This window comes from Arachis hypogaea, chromosome 16 (genome assembly GCF_003086295.3).
Source record: "Arachis hypogaea cultivar Tifrunner chromosome 16, arahy.Tifrunner.gnm2.J5K5, whole genome shotgun sequence".
NCBI lineage: Eukaryota > Viridiplantae > Streptophyta > Magnoliopsida > Fabales > Fabaceae > Arachis > Arachis hypogaea.
The window spans coordinates 53,186,483-53,202,662 of record NC_092051.1 but is presented as its reverse complement, the minus strand read 5'-3'; the positions used below and the strand labels follow the sequence as shown (position 1 = coordinate 53,202,662).

Sequence of the window (16,180 nt, the reverse complement as noted above, 5' to 3'; positions counted from 1 at the left end):
CCTTCTTCATAGGCGTCCCATTACTCACAGGATTCCTCTCAGAAGTGTACATGAACTGGTTATTAGCAACCATGTCAATGAGTTCTTGAGCTTCTGCAGGCGTTTTCTTTAAGTGAATGGATCCACCTGCAGAAGTATCCAATGACATTTTAGCCAATTCAGATAGACCATCATAGAATATATCCAGGATGGTCCATTCTGAAAGGATGTCAGAAGGACACTTTTTGGTCAGTCCTTTGTATCTCTCCCAAGCTTCATAGAGGGATTCACCTTCTTTTTGTCTGAAGGTTTGAACATCCACTCTAAGCTTACTCAGCTTTTGAGGAGGAAAGAACTTGGCTAAGAAAGCCTTGACCAGCTTATCCCAAGAGTTCAGGGTATCCTTAGGTTGAGAGTCCAACCATACTCTAGCTCTGTCTCTTACAGAAAAAGGGAAAAGCATGAGCCTGTAGACTTCAAGATCTACTCCATTAGTCTTAACAGTATCACATATCTGCAAGAATTCAGTTAAGAACTGAAAAGGATCTTCAGATGGAAGTCCATGAAACTTGCAGTTCTGCTGCATCAGAGAAACTAATTGAGGTTTCAGCTCAAAATTGTTTTCTCCAATGGCAGGAATGGAGATGCTTCTTCCATGTAAATTGGAATTAGGTGCAGTAAAGTCACCAAGCATCCTCCTTGCATTATTATTATTTTTGGCTGCCATCTCCTCTTCTTGTTCGAAAATTTCTGAAAGGTGCTTGCTGGATTGTTGTAATTTAGCTTCTCTTAGTTTCCTCTTCAGAGTCCTTTCAGGTTCTGGCTCTGCTTCAACAAGAATATTCTTGTCTTTGCTCCTGCTCATATGAAAAAGAGGGAACAGAAAAATAATAATAATAGGGATCCTTTTTACCATAGTATAGAGGTCCCTGTGTGAGTAGAAGAAAAGAAGAAGAGAAGAATGGAATGTAAGGAAAGAAACACAAGGGTGAGGAGATCAGAGATGTGGGATGAAGAGAAGTGTTAGTAGATAAATAAATAAATAGAAGGAAATGAGAGAGGGAGAGAATTTTCGAAAATTATTTTTGAAAAAGAGTTAGTGATTTTCAAAAATAGTTTTTGAAAAAGGTTAGTAATTTTCGAAAATTAAAATCAAAAATTAAGATAATTAGTTAATTAAAAAGAAATTTTAAAAAAAGAGGGAGATATTTTCGAAAATTAGAGAGAGAGAGAGTTAGTTAGGTAGTTTTGAAAAAGATAAGAAACTGATGCCAGGGCATTTTGGCCAGTTTCACTGACCTTTTCTTTACTGTTTTTAAGGTAGTTTCATGCATTTTCTTAGGAAATAAGCTAGTTTTGGGTAGATATTCACTTACATCTTGATTCAAGCATACATTGTGCACTTTACATGATTTCATGAGAATTTTGCATGAATTATATGATAAATTGGATGATGCATGATCCCATGATTAAGAGCAAGACTTTGATGCACTTTGTTTGATTGATTTCAGGCCAAAAGAAGAAGAGAAGAAGCCACGTTAGTGGCTACGTTAGTTACACTAACGTGGGCACTAACGTGGAAGGAAGGAAAGTCCTAACGTTAGTGAGAAAAGTTAGTGGCATTAACTTTGAAGAAAGGAAATGGAGCCAACGTTAGTGACACTTAACATTATCACTAACGTTGGACCAACCTCATAAGTGGCCACGTTAGTTGCCACGTTAACTTAGTTAACGTGGCCTCTAACGTTAATAAGAAAAGGGGGACGCCAACGTTAGTGTCATTCAACTTTCTCACTAACGTTGGCCAAGTCACAAGAAGCCACGTTAACTCCCACGTTAACCTAGTTAACTTGGAAGCTAACGTGAAGAAACTAGGTGGTCGACAACGTTAGTGACACCAAACATTGTCACTAACGTTGAGATGAACACACACTATCCCCAAGAAGTCACATTAACTCCCACGTTAACCTAGTTAACGTGGAAGTTAGCGTGAAGAAGAAAGGTTGTCGACAACGTTAGTGATACCAAACATTGTCACTAACGTTGAAAGGAGCCAACACAAGCCACAATGAGCCACGTTAACTCCCACGTTAACTTAGTTAACGTAGAAGTTAACGCAGGCAAAAGTCCCACCTGGCAGCCTGACCATGCCTTCTTCAAACACGCATAACTTGAGCCACAAAACTACAAATGAGGTGATTCCAGTGGCATTGGAAAGTAGGATTCCAGAGTTTTCCAAGAATATATGGCACTACATGGTTGACACTAGATTTGAGGGAGAAAACCTGCCCCGAAAGTGCAATGATGAACATGGTATCAACCTGTATTAAGGCCAACTGACCTCTTCACCTTCCAAGAAGTATAACTCGAGTTGTAGAGCTCCAAATGATGCGCTTCCAAAGGCATTGGAAAGTAGCCACCAAGGGCTTTCCAACAATATATAATAGTATGGGGTGGACACTAAGTTTGAGCTTCAGAAACTGGCAATAATGAAGCCCTGATCGATAGCGTTATTGGCACTCAAGTTTTCCATTAACGCTAGCAACTATGTCAGCGACCATGTCCACTTCAAAGGCGCATAACTTGAGCTACGGAGGTCCAATTGAGGTGATTCCAATTGCGTTAGAAAGCTGACATTTAGACGTTTCCAACGATATATAATACTCTATAGTGGGCATGAAATTGGAGCTCAAACAAGAGGAATTTTTTAAGCCCCAAAAACACCAACTGGGCAGCAAGTGCAACGTTAGCCACAATAACTTTAGCACTAACGCCACACTTGTAGCGTTAGTGTGGCTAACTTTAGCACTAACTTTAGCACCTGGACCTCAACTTGACTCACTTCTCTCTCAAGTCCACTTCAAAGCTCAAGCAAGCAAGCCCACAAGTGTCAACCAATCAAGGCCACAAGAAGAATCTAGAATAGGAATTTTCATTTTATTGTAATTTGTTTTTAATTTCATTTTGTAATTTAGGAGAGCCTATATAAAGGCCTTAGTTTTTACAAATCAGAAGGCTAGAAATTGGGGAATTAGGAGATTGAAGAGGGGTCTTCGGACTCCCTCTCCTCACACACTTTTCCTTTTCTTTCTTTGTACTTTTCATTTATGAATTTTAAAGTTTTATTTTCAGTTTTTATCTTCATCTTTACTTTTTTGCACTTTCTTTCTTTTCTATTTTTGTAGAGCAATGATCAACTAACTCTTTACATTGGGTTAGAGAGCTCTATTGTGATTCAATGGATTAAGTGTAGTTCTTATTCTTCTTCTTCTTTCTTTCCTCTTGATTTTACTAGAGAGCTTTCGATCTTCATCCAATTGGGTAGTTATCTTGGAAAAGAAACTATTCATACTTGGATCTCTTATGAACCTTGAAAGAGGAATGAAGAGATCATGCTAGAAATGCTTTCTCATGCTGGACCAAATTGGGTGTGGATGGATATGTGATTATAATCCTTACAACACTTGATTTGGGAAATGCATGTGGTATAATCAGTGACCATACTTCATCTCTTCTCATGAGCAATTGACCAATGAATTGGTTATTGATCAAGATTTGAGAGATTGAATTCCAAGAAATTGTAATTCGATCAATTAAGATTGCCAAGGACATCAATGAATGCATTGATTGAGGAAGAGATGAGAATGAACTTGATCCAGAGGATTGCAATATCTCTTGATCCCAATGTTCATTTTATTTTTAGTTCTTACATTTACTTTTATTGCCATTTTATTTCTCTGCACTTTATTGCTTTCTTAACTTTTCTGTCAATTTACAATTCTTGCTGCTCATCATTCAAATCTGAACCGTCTAACTAGGATAATCAATTAACCATTGATTGCTTAATCCGTTAATCTCTGTGGGATTCGACCTCACTCTATTGTGAGTTTTACTTGACGACAATTCGGTACACTTGCCGAAGGAAAATTTGTTGAGAGACAAGTTTTCCGTGCTATCAAGTTTATGGCGCCGTTGCCGGGGATTAATTGTGATTAACAAACTACCGGTTGATTGATTTACTAGATTAGACAATTTTCTTTTGTCTTTATTTTCTTTTGCTTCTTTATTTTCTTTTGCTAACTAACTGTTTGTGATATTGCCTCACTGGAAATTTCCTCATCTGTGACAATGGAGATTCCAATTTCTTTTGGTAATTATTGTTTGAGACAGAGCTTTCTGCAGGAAAGAAAGGAGCATCCATCATATTTTAGTCAATCAAATTTCATGGGAAACTCTCCACCACCACAGAATGATTCACTTTACTATGCTCATGGTGGGTGGGAGTATCAAGAACATGAAATGGGGTACTTTCCAGAGCCACAAAATGGTCCATGTTTTGGTGAAATTGATCACTACTCAAGTTGTGGCTGGGAAGATCAAAATCAAGGAGATTTCACTCATTCATACACTAGTCATCAAGAGCCATCACCTCTCAATTATACAATCTCACCTCCAAGTTTTACATGCCTAAATTCTTCATCATTTGAGTATGCCTCAGCACAAAAGTCTATCCCAAATCCATACAATTCATTTCACCATCCACAAAACTCAATCCATTACCCACAAAAGTCATACCACTCTCAGAACATAAAACCACAAAACAACCAATTCCATTCACAAAGTAGCCACCCTCAACCTCCAAATTTCACCCCAGCTGCACACCCTCCCCTCGAGGATAAGCTATCAAGGATAGAGAACCTACTAGCAATGCTCTTGGAAGAATCTAAGGACACAAGGACTTTCCAAGAGGAAGTAAAAACCATTATGCAGAACCGGTGGGTTGCCATTAAGAATCTTGAGGCACAAGTTGGATATCTATCAAAGCAAATCACTACCCACAATTCTCTCAGTGATACCATGGCAAACCCAAGGGAGGAATCAGAAGAACAAGAAAAAGAGGCACCCATACCAAGTGAGATTTCTATGAAGAAGGAGGAGGTTATAAGAGTATATAAGCCTAAGGCTCCATACCCACAGAGGTTACTAGTGGTGACAAAGGAACATGCAAACTCACTCCCAAAAGACTCAATGCAACATCATGTAGAAGAAAGGGAGGAAGTTAATCAAGGGAGTCCACACTCCAAGGAAACAGAGAGTTGCATAGAGGGTGAGTTCATTGAACCACCAATTCAAGAAGTTCTTGATGAAGAGGATGCTCCAACCATCATACAATACCCAAATCCTAAAATCAAGGTGGTAAAGGCAATCAACATGAACACTAACAAAAGGATGGTGACCAAGAAAAGAAGGACAATATCCATGAAGAAGAAAAGGTCAACCAAAAGCCATCCCAACCATACCCCAACAAGCAAGTTTACACAAGCTAACAACAAAAAAAAGCTTGCTGGAGAGAGGCACTCAAAACAAGGGGCATTAACTGGCTCCTCTTTCCTCTTGAGGTCATTCCTCTTAACAAACTGGAAGAAGAGGAAGAAAGTCATGAACAACATGTCAAGCTAATGACAGTAAAAGAGCGCTTGTTGGGAGGTAACCCAACCGTAGGTAACATTTCCTTGCTTTGCTTAGTTTACTTTCAATAATTTGGCATATGATTGCACTCTAAGTTTGGTGTTGCCATGCAACAATTTGAATTTCAAACTTCACCGGGTACTTGCAACAGTCTAGATTGACAGTGGCACACTAAGTTTGGTGTTGCCACTTAACTTTCATGCAAAGTACCCTGCCAACACCACTTATTAATGCAATCAAAAATGTCTCTGTTTGTATCTCTTGTGTCTTTATTGTATCCTTAATCTTGCTTGCTGAAACACATGCATACTCACACTTTATTTTAAGACATTCATGATCCATCATAAACCCCGTCACCACTGTTTTAATTATTTCTTGAGTATAAGCAATCATTCTATGTCTGGTGTGGGAAGGGGGAGAATAGGAGGAAAAGGGCAACAACAATGAAGATAAAATACAAGGTGGTAAAGTTCCTTTCTCCTCTTACTTATTTCCAGCACTTTAATTTGCATGATTGTCTTCTATGTTCTTTGTATGTATGTGTGCTTTCTCCTTGTGAATAAGCATGTCAATTCTGTCTTCTAAACTTTTTATTGATTAAGGCTGTGTTTTCTAGTCTGAATGTCATTACTGCATCCTTACTTTGCTTACTAGTATGCTTGTCCCTTTTGAATCAAATGAAAAGAGAATGAGTGTTTTATAAAAGACCAAAGTAGAGTTCATACTATGGAGTAAGTTCCTGAGTTTGTAGTGTGGTCATAAGTTAGCTAAGTTGGTTCAACCACAAGGTGGGAAGACAACTATCTGTCCTGAATCATATGCTTTGAACACACCCCATGAGACTAGCTAAATAAGAAGATCCTAATAAGAAAAAGGGAAAAAACAATAAAGGTTGAAAAAGAAAAGAAAAAGAGTAAGCAATAAGGCTGGGCACCAATGGTTTTAATCTAGAGGCGTGTGTCTGTGGTGCTCCTGTGTGAGGGATCTACTTGGATGAATAAGCTCTTAGGGGTGCCTTATCACTTGGTAACTTGGGTTAACTAACTCGGGATTATCAGTTGAAAGTCCACTATCAAGAGTAACCCTCAATACAGAGCATTTAGTAACCCAAAGAGGTGCTGGACACCAAGGTCTCAAGAAAAGAAAATAAATAAACTATGTGCCTGTGGTGTGTATGTATAGGGGAGAGACTTGAGCAAGTAAGTCCTTAGGGGTGCTTCAACACCTAGCACCTTGAACCAACTGGTTCGGGAGTATTGGCTGAAAGCTTATTCTAAAAAGTTGCCCCCTTACAGAGCACTTAGCTTAAAGAACACAAATAAACCCTGAAATGACAATAAAAGGATCAATGAATAAAAGTCTCATGGGATGCAATCAAAGTGAGTGTTTTAGGACATGATAAAGGTCTGAAAGCCAGGAATGAACCTAAGTTGCTATGCATGAAACCACCATAAAACCAGGGACATGACTTCCACAAGAATGACCCATTTCTCTTGGCATTCCATTCATCATTCTTTTGTTCCAGTACTTGCTTAGGGACAAGCAAGCTTTAAGTTTGGTGTTGTGATGCCAGGGCATTTTGGCCAGTTTCACTGACCTTTTCTTTACTGTTTTTAAGGTAGTTTCATGCATTTTCTTAGGAAATAAGCTTGTTTTGGGTAGATATTCACTTACATATTGATTCAAGCATACATTGTGCACTTTACATGATTTCATGAGAATTTTGCATGAATTATATGATAAATTGGATGATGCATGATCCCATGATTAAGAGCAAGACTTTGATGCACTTTGTTTGATTGATTTCAGGCCAAAAGAAGAAGAGAAGAAGCCACGTTAGTGGCTACGTTAGTTACACTAACATGGGCACTAACGTGGAAGGAAGGAAAGCCCCAATGTTAGTGAGAAAAGTTAGTGGCATTAACTTTGATGAAAGGAAATGGAGCCAACGTTAGTGACACTTAACAGTATCACTAACATTGGACCAAGCTCATAAGTGGCCACGTTAGTTGCCACGTTAACTTAGTTAACATGGCCTCTAACGTTAAGAAGAAAAGGGGGATGCCAACGTTAGTGTCATTCAACTTTCTCACTAATGTTGGCCAAGTCACAAGAAGCCACGTTAACTCCCACGTTAACCTAGTTAACTTGGAAGCTAACGTGAAGAAACTAGGTGGTCGACAACGTTAGTGACACCAAACATTATCACTAACGTTGGGATGTGATGCACGGAAAACTTGTCTCTCAACAAATCTCCCTTCGGCAAGTGTACCGAAGTTGTCGTCAAGTAAAAACTCACAATAGAGTGAGGTCGAATCCCACAGGGATTGATTGATCAAGCAACTTTAATTACAAGAATGTTCTAGTTGAGCAAATCCAGGATTTGGGTTGAGAGTTGCAGAAAATAAATGGCGGGAATGTAAATAATAGAAAAGTAAATGCTAGAATTAAAGGACTGGAAGTAAATGACTGAAAATAAATTGCAGAATTGTAAATGGGAATGGGGGATTTGCTCATAAAAGTAAATGGCAGAAATTAAAGAGAATGGGTAAGATCAGAGATGGGGAGTTCATTGGGCTTAGGAGATGTTGCAATTCTCCGGATCAAGTTCATTTTCATCTCTTCCTCAATCAATGCACTCATTGATCTCCTTGGCAATCTTAAGTGATTGAATTACAATTTCTTGCAATTCAATCTCTCAAATCTTGACCAATAGCCAATTCCTTGGTCAATTGCTCATGAGAAGAGATGAAGTATGGTCACTGATTATACCACATGCATTTCCCAAATCAAGTATTGAGAGCGTTATAGTCACATACCCATCCAAACCCAATTTGGTCCAGCATGAGAAAGCATTTCTAGCTTGATCTTTTCATTCCTCTTTCAAGGTTCAAAAGAGATCCAAGTTTGAATAGCTTCTCTTCCAAGATAACTACTCAATTGGATGAAGATCGAAAGCTTTCAAGTAAAATCAAGAGGAAAGATAGAAGAAGAATAATGAAAATTAGTATTGATCCATCAAATTACAACAGAGCTCCCTAACCCAATGAAAGGGGTTTAGTTGTTCATAGCTCTTGAAAATGAAAACAAAGATGGAGAATACATCATAAAACTAGAATTTGCAAAGAAAGTAAAATACAGAGAGTAGTTCTCTTTTTCCCAGCCTCCCCAGTGCTTCTTTACAATTAAAAGCTACTCCTATATATACTACTCTTCTCAGCTTCTTGTTTACTCTTCAAGTCTTGGGCCTTTAGATCTTGAGTTTGAAGCAGTTCTTTTCTTCATTTGGGCTTGGCTTTACTTGCAGAGAGAAAGTGCTAAGTGGGCAGAGACTTCAGCTCAGGACGTTAGGGGTGTTAATATTTAGTGAGAATATAAGTTCGAGAACATTAGTGACACTTAACATTGCCATTAACATTCCAATGCACCCCTTTGCCTTACGTTAAAACCCACGTTAACTAGGTTAACGTGGCTTTTAACGTTGCCTTGTTAATCCTTCGAGAACGTTAGTGACACTCAACATTGTCACTAACGTTCCAGTGTGCCCCTTCTTGTTTCACGTTAAAGCCCACGTTAACTAGGTTAACGTGGCTTCTAACATGGTCTTTGTCAACCTTCGAGAACGTTAGTGACACTCAACATTGTCACTAATGTGCCCCTGGGTCTCACGTTAGGGTCCACGTTAACTAGGTTAACGTGGCCTCTAACGTAGCCATCTTTAGCCATCCCAACATTAGTGACAATGTTGAGTGTCACTAACGTTGGCTCATACTTCATTCCTCATCGTTAGCTTCCATGTTAACTAAGTTAACGTGGAGGTTAACGTGACTCCTGGGGGTTGTGTGGTTGCTTCAACGTTAGTGACAATGTTGAATGTCACTAACGTTGTCGACAACTCTTCATCCTTTACGTTAGTTCCCACGTTAACCAAGTTAACGTGGGAGTTAACGTGGTACTTTGCACCATAGGCCAACGTTAGTGACAATGTTGAGTGTCACTAACGTTGGCTTCTCTTCCCCCCTTAACGTTAGAGGCCACGTTAACTAGGTTAACGTGGCTTCTAACGTGGCCACTTATGAGTAATTGCCAACGTTAGTGACAATGTTAAGTGTCACTAACGTTGGCTCAACTTCTCTTCTCCACGTTAGAGTTCACGTTAACTTAGTTAACGTGACTCTCTAACGTGGGCATTGATGGCTTTTTGAGAATGTTATTGGCAATCACTTTTCTCATTAATCTTGCAAGTTACCTCCCCTTTTCTTGCTTCCTTTTTGGTCCTGAAATCAAGCAATAAAGTGCATCAAAGCTCTAGTCCAAGTCATGAGTAATGCAACATAATATTTGTCACTAAACATATGCAAAATCCTCATGAAATTATGTAAAATGCACAATGTATGCTTGAATCAAGGCATAAGTGAATATTTACCCAAAACTAGCTTATTTCCTAAAGAAATGTATGAAACTATACTAAAAACAGTAAAGAAAAGGTCAATGAAACTGGCCAAGATGCCCTGGCATCACAACACCAAACTTAAAGCTTGCTTGTCCCTAAGCAAGTACTGGAACAAGAGAATGATGAATGGAATATCCAGAGGAATGAGTCATCCTTGGGGAAGTCATATTACTGATTTTATGGTGGTTTCATGCATAGCAACTTAGGTTCATTCCATTACTGGCTTTCAGACCTTTATCATGTCCCTAAACACTTACTTTGTTTATATCTCATGAGACTTTTATTCATTGATCCTTTTATTGTTATTTCAAGGGTTATTTGTGTTATTTAGGCTAAGTGCTCTGTAAGGGGGCAACTCTTTAAGATAAGCTTTCAGCCAACACTCCCGAACCAGTTGGTTCAAGGTGCTAGGTGTTGAAGCACCCCTAAGGACTTACTCCCTCAAGTCTCTCCCCCATACATACACACCACAGGCATATAGTTTATTTATTTTCTTTTCTTGAGACCTTGGTGTCCAGCACCTCTTTGGGTTACTAAATGCTCTGTAGTGAGGGTTACTCTTGATAATGGATTTTCAGCTGATAATCCCGGGTTAGTTAACCCAAGTTACCAACTGATAAAGCACCCCTAAGAGCTTAGTCATCCAAGTAGATCCCTCACACAGGAGCACCACAGACACTTGCCTCAAAGGTAAAACCATTGATGCCTAGCCTTATTGCTTACTCTTTTTCTTTTGTTTTTCACTTCCATTGTTCTTTCCCTTTTCTCTTCTTAGGATCTTGTTATTAACTTAGTCTCATGAGTATATCCAAAGTCAAGTATTCAGGATAGATAGTTGTCCTCCTAACCTTGTGGTTGAACCAACTTAGCTAACTTATGACTACCCCAAAGATTCATGAATGCACCTCCACATTAGGAACCCTACTCTGGTCTTTTAAAAACATAAACATTCTCTTCTTTAATTTGATTCAAAAGGGACAAGCTTACAAGTAAATAAGGGAATGATGCAGTGACATTTAAACCAGAAATCATGGACCTATTCAGAAGGACAATTTAAAAGACAGAATTTTAAAAAGTTTAAACATAACATGGAAGCAGGTTCTATTTCATACAAGATCTTCCTTATTTAAAGCATATAAAACAATGGACTAAAAAGAACTCCACCACCTTTCATTCATGTGGATGTCCCTGCTCCCCTCCTTGCTTGTTTTCATTGTGTCTCTCTTGAATGCTTGTGCTTCCACTTCCTTTGCCTTTTCCAAGTAGCTTCTTCCAGAAACCACCATCTTCTATCTTCTTTTTGAGTGTCTCCTTTTGCTGTTTCACCTTCCTCTCTTCTTGTTCTACAAAATCTTTTTGGACCTCATCATATGTAGGGATGGCATAGTGTAGCTGATGCCTATTACTGGTCATGTAGTTCAACTTGGCTTGAGTATTTACATAGAACTCCTCCCTATGTAGTTGCCTTCCTTCATTGAGTACACTGAACTCATTGAAAGTTTTCATTTGGGCTATCTCCCGCTGGTTGAGTTCTTGCAAGTGCTTCTCTTGAAGTTCTTGCCTCTCATTCACTTGGTTGATGGCTTGAGTGAGCCGGGAGTAGTGTTCCTGCTGCTGCTCCATTTGTTGTTTTTGCCATGCTTCTTGTTGGCTCAGCCAGTTGGTTTGAAGGTTCAGCATTTGCTTTTTTCCTTCCATATGTCTCTGTCCTAAATCTTCAATGGCTCTTAGAAGGTGAGTCATATTCAAGTTGGCTGGGTCATGATATTCTTCTTGATGATATTCCTCTTGATGAGATTCTTCCTGGGCCCTTTGCCTTCCTATATGTGGCCTTCTTAGTTGATGAGCCGGTGTGGTATAGACCATTCGCTCGAGTGTGACTGGCCTCCCTGGGTTCACCCAGTCTGGGCTGCTGTCCTCAAATATTACCTTGGCCTTGTTGCACAAGCGGAGAATGGTGCTGGGGTACCAAAGTCTGGCACCTGAGTCAGCTTTCTCAGCTGACTCTTGAATCCCTTCGGCAATGAGCTCATGCACTTTGATTTCCCCACCTTGCACTAAGCATTGTACCATAGTGGCTCGATTGATGTTAACCTCTGAATTATTAGCAGCTGGTAGGATGGACCTCCTTACAAGCTCAAACCACCCTTTGGTCTCACGGTGAAGGTCTCCCCTTTTTATGAATTTTGGTCTCCCATCTGAATACCTCTCCCAGTCAGCGGTTATGACACAGATATCTGATGCTATTTCTGAGAGCTCATCCTTATCGGGGCTTCTACTTATCCTTGCCTGATAACTCTCCTCATCAAAATGAGGTAATTTCAAGTGAAGAGCTCTTGTTATGGCACTTGGGCTGAAGTCCACCTCCCTTCCTCTCACATAGCTTTTGAAGGTTGGGGCTTTGGTCTTATCCTCTCTAACTGCATTTGCATAGAATTCTTTGATGAGGTTTCCATTGATCTTTCCCTCTGGACTGGTGAGCAATTGCCACCCCCTCTGTTCGATTTTTCTCCAAATCTGTGGTGATTCATTGGCATTGATTTGGAAGATTAATTCTGGCAATATCCTTCTGGCACTTATCGCTCAAATTCATGCTCATGAAAGGCAGTCTTGAATCTCTTGTCATCAAAAGGAGCACTCTCCATAGGCCTTTTCCTCTTTTGCCTCTTTGAGCTTGATGATGCCATGACTTGAATTGTTGTTTGAGGGGATTTGGGGCTTCGGATAGATGAAGAGTGGGTTGGTTAAAGCAATTTGTGATGAAGAGTTTAGTGTGCCAATAGAAGTGTGGAGAGTGGGGATTTGGATGTGAGGAGTGAGCATGCACTAAGGTTCACTTATATAAGAAAATCATGAGTGAGTGAAGGGTGTGGATTGCATGAATGTTTACTAGATGGACGGATGGGGTTGTATATGAAGGAAAGACAAGGATCATCACTTTAATGATAGTGATTGGTTCGGTCTTCAAGGGTTTTCTTTCTCCAATGTTGTATGGCAGCGTTTCCCTATGCGTTTCCTCTTGAGACATGTGTGTAGTGCTCTTCATTAAGTGGCGAAATCTCCCCCATTTAATTGTCCAGTCAATCCCTTTTTATGCTTCTTTTCCTTTTCTATAAAGATTTGAAACAAGGAAATTAATATCATAAAAAAAATCTACGGCTAGAAAAAATGAAAGAAAGGATTTGATTATTTGTTTATGAATTCCAACTAACTAACTAACTATTGGTGGGTCCTTATATGCATTTTGGTGGCACCATGGGGTGACACCAAACTTAGTTTGAAGCAATGTGATGAAAAGTTTTGTTCAAAGCTTCCAAGACTAGCATGCATCTTGGTTTGCTTTGAACACCAAACTTGTTCCCCACTATATTTTGCATAAGAATTTTTCAGCAATTGTTTGTTAAGTTTGGATTGAAGCTCATAAAGATTGACTTATTCATTATCATCTGAAATCATATAAAACATGGGTTGCCTCCCATGAAGCGCTTCTTTAGCGTCACTAGCTTGACGTTTTTCCTTCATCATGGTGGTTGGTTGTGCTTAAAGTCCTCCCCTCTTGCTGTGGACTTGTATCCATTGGTTGGATCAATAATCTCCACATGTTCCAGGGAAAGAACTCTGTTGATAGTGAAGACCTTGGGTAATTGAGATGGCACAGTAGGGAGATTAGGGGGAATATCTGGGAAGTAGGCTGAGACAACTCTATCCCCTGGAGAGAAGTCTTCCGTAGGGATCTTCTTGTTCTTCCACCCTCTTGGTACCTTCTTCTTTGTTTCTTTTGAGGTTGCCTTCCCCTTGGTGACCTCTTTTTCTAAAGGAGTTGTGGTGATGTCTTCACCTGCCTCTAGAGGTTTAGGTTCCTCCAACTTTTCCTTGAGCTGTGGCAATTGCTGTTTTCCTTGTTTGTCAGTTAAAGGGATCTCAGAATGAACTGGCTGTGCTTCAGTGCTTGTTTCCTCCTTCAGTGTCTCATTATCATTTGTGCTTAGTTCCTTGTCCTCTTGATCTGTTTCTTGTGAGAGTTTGAAAACATTGAAGCTGAGTCATTCATCATGGATTCTCAATATTAGCTCCCCTTTCTCTACATCAATAAGTGCTCTGGCTGTAGCTAGGAATGGTCTTCCCAATATGATTGGATGAGTGTGACTCTCTTCCATGTCCCGAATGACAAAGTCTGTTGGGAGAAAGTACTTCCCAACTTTTAGCAACACATTTTCCACCACTCCTATTGCTTGCTTTTGAGTTTTGTCAGCCAGTCTGATAATGACATCTGTGGGCATTATCTCATTGATCTGCAGCCTCTTCACCAGGGATAAGGGCAGTAAGTTGATGCTGGCCCCTAAATCACATAGTGCTCTGTCGAACATGTTTTCACCTATGGCACAAGGTATATGAAAACTTCCTGGGTCTCTTCTTTTTATAGGCAATTCAGGTTGAATAAGGGCACTACATTCCTTGTTCATCACTATAATCTGCCCTCCCTTGAGTGAGCTTTTCCTGGGAAGAAGTTCCTTCATATACTTGATGAATGCAGGCATTTGTTGAATTGCCTTGATGAATGGTATGTTCACATGCAGAGATGCAAACAAGTCTAGGAACCTTGAGTGTATTCTTTTTCCCACAGCACCATTTAGCAGTTGAGGGAATGGTGTATAGAGCTTCAGCAGCTCTTGTTGTGAGATTTCTGGTTCTTTGTGCTTTCTATCCTCCTCCTTTGTTGAGTTGTCTTCAGGTTGTTTGTGCATTTTGCCTTGCTTGTCTTCAATCTCTTGATCACTTGTAGTGACCATTTTGTAATCTTCCCATCTTACTTTCTTTGCTTCTCCCTTGGGGTTTTTCTCCGTGTCACTTGGGAAGCTATCAGTAGGTTTGGGAATCTTCTCAGCTAAATATCCCACCTGGAATTCCAGCTTCCTAATGGTCTCTCCCTGGTTCTTAATATTGGCTCGCACCTCCTCTTTGAACACCTTATTTTCTTGAATCTCTTGGCATATTCCTTCAAGTAAGGCTTCAATCTTAGAGAGCTTGTCATCAATTGATGAGTGGTTCGGAGTAGATGTGCTATTTTGGTTTTGATAAGTATGTGGAGAAGTGTTGTTGTGGGGGTGTTGAGATGTCCTCTGGGTGAATTGCTTTTGATCTTGCTCACTTTCCCACCCAAAGTTCGGGTGATTTCTCTATCCAGGGTTGTAAGTCTTGGAGTATGGATCATAGTTTTTCCTTGGTGAATTCCCAATGTAGTTGGCTTGCTCCTGACTCCCCTCTGCTTCTTCATTCACTCCTTCTTGGATTGTTGATGAAGATGAGATTACTGCTACTTCGTTCCTCTCCATCTTCTTGGTGAGGTTAGCCAGCTGCTGGGTGATGCGCATAAACTTGTTATGCTACGATTTAGGAAATTGCACGATCGGCAAAATTCCTTCCGGCAAGTGCACCGGTTATCGTCAAGTAAAAACTCACAATAGAGTGAGGTCGAATCCCACAAGGATTGGTTGAGTGAGCAATTCGGATTAGAAGTATGTTCTAGTTGAGCGGAATCAAGATTTAGATGAGAATTGCGGAATGTAAAATTGCATGAATTAAAGAGCGAGAAGCTAAATTGCTGAAATTAAAAGGGATGGGGGTGATTGCATGAATTTAATTGCAGAATGTAAAGGGAAAGTGGTAAATCAGAAATGGGGAGTTCATTGGGTGTTAGGAGATATTGAGATCTCGGAATCAAAACAACTTTTATCCCTTCCTCAACCAATGCATTCATTGAATTTTGCTTGGCAATCTTATATGATTGGATCCCAATCCCTTGGCTCACCAATTCTCTCTAAAAACAAACAAATTCCCAATCCCTTGGTTTAAATGTTCATAAGAAGAGATGATGCTAGATCACTGATTATACCACACAGTTTCATGAACCACAATTTGGTAGGATTACATGTCACAATATCCATCCAAACCCCAATCCAATTCACTGTGAGAAAGCTTCTCTAGCATGAATCCTCCATTCCTTTCCCAAGGTTCCGAAGGATTCCAATTATGGGTAGTTTCTTTCCCAAGACAACTACCCAATGGAATTAGATCGAGAAGCTTTCTAACAAAATTCAAGAGAAAAGATTGAAGAAGAAGATAAAACTATTATTGATTCATTGAATTACAATAGAGCTCCCTAACCCAATGAAAGGGGTTTAGTGAGTCATAGCTCTGAATTCAATTACAAAACTAAAAGAAAATGATCCAAAGTTCTCCGTGTGTTCAAACTTCCCCCTCAGGGGCTGGATTCCCCCT

General features: G+C 39.7%; 1 non-coding gene across 1 annotated transcript; it reads left to right on the top strand.

Annotated features, from left to right (window-relative positions):
• Nucleotides 1–203: 203 nt before the first annotated feature.
• On the top strand, nucleotides 204–310 carry LOC112760437 (small nucleolar RNA R71). The gene has a single exon (XR_003180878.1). It is a non-coding gene; the product is annotated as a small nucleolar RNA R71 (small nucleolar RNA).
• The last annotated feature ends 15,870 nt before the right edge of the window (nucleotides 311–16,180 follow it).